Here is a 3,740-nt window from a genome sequence, read left to right on the forward strand (position 1 = left end):
ATCAACCCTATCGAACATGCCTGGGATAGATTGAAAAGGGCTGTTTATGGACGACGTGACCCACCAACCACTCTGAAGGATCTACGCCGAATCGCGGTTGAGGACTGGGACAATCTGGACCAACAGTGCCCTGATTAACTTATGGATATTATGCCACGGTGAATACAGGCATGCATCAATGCAAAAGGACGTGCTACTGGGTATTAGAGGTACTGGTGTGTACAGCAAGCTGGACCACCACCTCTGAAGTTCTAGCTGTATGGTGGTACTACATGCAATGTGTGGTTTTCAGGAGCAATGAAAAGGGTGGAATTAATGTTTATGTTGACCTCTATTCCAACTTTCTGTAGAGGTTCCGGAACTCTCGGAACGAGGTGATGCAAAACTTTTTTTGATGTGTGTATATAAATGATTTAGGACACAAACTGAGCAGCAATCTTAGATTCTTTGCGGATGGTGCTGTCATTTAAAACTATAACTAAATTCCGTCCGAACAGGTCATGAAGGCCCAACGGTATCGACCGGCCGCCGTGTCATCCTCAGCCCAGAGGCGTCACTGGCTGCGGATATGGAGGGGCATGAGGTCAACACACCGCCCTACCTGCCGTATGTTAGTTTACGAGACCGGAGCCGCTACTTCTCAATCAAGTAGCTCTTCAGTTTGCCTCACAACTGCTGAGTGCACCCCGCTTGCCAACAGCTCTCGGCAGACCGGATGGTCACCCATCCAAGTGCTAGCCGAGCCCAACAGCGCTTAACTTCAGTGATCTGACGGGAACCGGTGTTACCACTGCGGCAAGGCCGTTGGCTGGTGCTGTCATTTACGGTCTTATAATGTCATCGGAACATAAAAATCAATTGCAAAATGATTTAGACAAGATATATGTATGGTGCTAAAAAAGTCAGTTAACCCTATGTAATGAAAAGTGTGAGACCATACACATGATTACTAAATGCAATCCCTTAAATTTCGGTTACACGTCTTTTATTTCTTTTCTTTTTTTTGAGTCATCAGTCCTGAAGTACCATGGAAGCTATCTGTTGATGTCTTAACAGATGTCCTACCACTTTGCATGGGTAGCAGAATTCTTTAACTTCATCTACTTCGTGATCACCAGTTCTGATGTTAAGTTTCTCGCTCTTCTCATTTCTGCTATCTCTCATTACTTTCGTCTCAATCCTTATTCTATACTCTTATGCTGTTCATTCTATCTTCTTCTTTCACTGAGAATAGCAACGTCATCAGGGAATCTAATGATTGATATCCTTTCACCTTGAATTTCAATTCCACTATTGAAGCTCTCTTTTATTTCCATCATTGCTTCTTCGATGTATAGATTGAACAGTAGGAGCGAAACACTTAAGCCCTGTCCTACACCGTTTTTAATCCGAACATATCCTTCTTGGCCGTTCATTATTATTATTCCATCTTGATTCTTGTACATATTATGCATCAACCGTCTTTCAGTATGGCGTTCCCCTATGTTTCTCAGGATTTCGAACTTCTTGCGCCATCTGACATTGTGGAACGCTTCTTTCTGGTCCATAAATCCTTTGAACGAGGCTTAATTTTTCTTCAGACTTGTTTCCGTTATCAACTGCAACTTCAGAAATGCCTCTCTGCTGCGTTTGCCTTTCCTAAAATCAAACTGATTGTCACGTAACACATAATGATCTTTCTTTTCCATTCTTCTGTATATTATTCTTGTTTGCAACTTGGATGCGTGAATTGTTAAGCTGGTCATGCGATAGTTCGTGCACTTGTCAGCTCTTGTAGTCTTCGGAATTTTAGTGGAATGTTATCTATCCCTTCTAACTTATTTGATTTTAAATCTTCCAAATCTCTTTTAAATTCTGATTACAACACTGGCTCCTCTTACTTCTTCTATATCGACGCCTGTTTCTTCATCAATCACGTCATCAGACAAGTCTTTCCCCTCAAAGAAGCTTTCAATGTACTCTTTCCACCTATCTACGCTCTCCTCTACATTTAACAAAGGAATTCCCATTGCACTCGTAATGTTACTACCGTTGCTTTTAATTTCTTCGAAGTTTGATTTGACTTTTCTGCATGCTGCGTCAATCCTTTCGATAATCTTTTCTTCTTCGATTTATTCACATTTTTCATGCAGCCATGTCGCCTTATCTTCCTTGCACTTCAGATTTATTTCATTTCTCAGCGACTTATATTTCTGCATACCTGACTTTCCCCGAATATTTTTGTACTTCCCCCTTTCGGCGATCAACTGAAGTATTCCTCTGTTACCCATGGTTTCTTCGCAGTTATCTTCTTTGTACCTATGTGTGTCTTTCCAACTTCTGTGATTGACCAATTTAGTATCCATTCTTCTTCAAATGAACTGCTCATGTAGCACCATCACAGTATCTTTAGCCTTAGAGAACTTCAAGCTTATCTCTTCATTCCTTAGTGCTTCCATATACTACTTCTTGCCCCAGTGATTGTTCAGACTAGTCTCTTAAACTTCAGCCTACTCTTCATCGCCACTAAATGGTGACTTGAGTCTATATCTGCTCCTGGGTACGACTTACTATCCATTATCTGACTTCGGACTCTCTCCCGACCATGATGTAATCTAACTGGAATCTTCCCATATCTCCCGATCTTTTCTAAGTACACCTGCTCCTCTTGTGATTCTTGAACAGAGTATTCGCTATTACTAGCTGTCATTTTTGGCAGAACTCAGAACTCTAATAGTCTTTCTCCTCTCTCATATGTAGTACCATGCTCATGTTCTCCTGTCGCGCTTTCTTCTACTCTTTCCCCTTCAACCGCGTTCCAGTCCCTCATGACTATTACATTTTCATCCCCATTTAGGTATTGAATTACCCGTTCAGTATCCTCATACACTTTCCGTATCTCCTCACCTTCAGCCTGCAACACCGGTTTGTATATCTGAACTTGTGTTGCCGGTGTTGGTTTGATGTCAGTTCTGATAAGACAACCCCATCACTGAATCGTTCACAGTAACACACTCTCTGCCCTACCTTTCTATACATAACGAACCCTAGTCCACTTATACCATTTTCTGCTGCTGTTTATTTTACTCTATACTCAGCTGGCCAGGAATTCTAATCTTGTTTCTATTTCACTTCAATGATCCCAATATACCTAGTTCGAGCTGTCCCCTTATCAGATTTTCTAGTTTCTCTACCACGTTAAAACCTCTGACATTCCACGCTCCTACTCGTAAGACGTTATTGTATCGATTATTCAATTTTTTTCTCATGGTCACTCCCCCTTGGCAGTCCCCTCCCGGAGATCCGAATGGGGTATTAGTGCGGGATCTTTTGTCAATGGAGAGAACATGATGACGCTTTTTCAATTACAGGCCTCAAATCCTGTGTATACATATTATGTGTTCTTAATGCAGTGGTTTCCATTGCCTTCTGCACCCTCATGCCGTTGATCATTGCTGATTCTCCCGCCTTTACGCGATAAATCACACATTTCTAATGGCTTTTAATTCAATTAAATATCTACAGTTACAGTTACGATCGACCTAAGTCATTGGAACGAACACACACATTATCTTGTGGGTAAGTCAACCAAAGACTGCGTTCTACTGTCTGAAAACTTAGAAGATGCAACGCATCCAGTAAGGAGACTGCCTACACTTAGCTTCTCCGTCTTCTGCTACAGTGCTGCTGTGGGGTATCGGATCATTATCAGATAGGATTGACGGAGGACATCGAAAGAGTTCAGAGACGGGCAGCTTGTT

At 41.9% G+C, this 3,740-nt stretch overlaps 1 pseudogene; it reads right to left on the reverse strand.

The window, feature by feature from the left end:
- Positions 1-691: 691 nt before the first annotated feature.
- On the reverse strand, positions 692-809 carry LOC124724425 (annotated as a pseudogene).
- Between the last annotated feature and the right edge of the window lie 2,931 nt (positions 810-3,740).

This window comes from Schistocerca piceifrons, chromosome 1 (genome assembly GCF_021461385.2).
Source record: "Schistocerca piceifrons isolate TAMUIC-IGC-003096 chromosome 1, iqSchPice1.1, whole genome shotgun sequence".
Classification (NCBI taxonomy): domain Eukaryota; kingdom Metazoa; phylum Arthropoda; class Insecta; order Orthoptera; family Acrididae; genus Schistocerca; species Schistocerca piceifrons.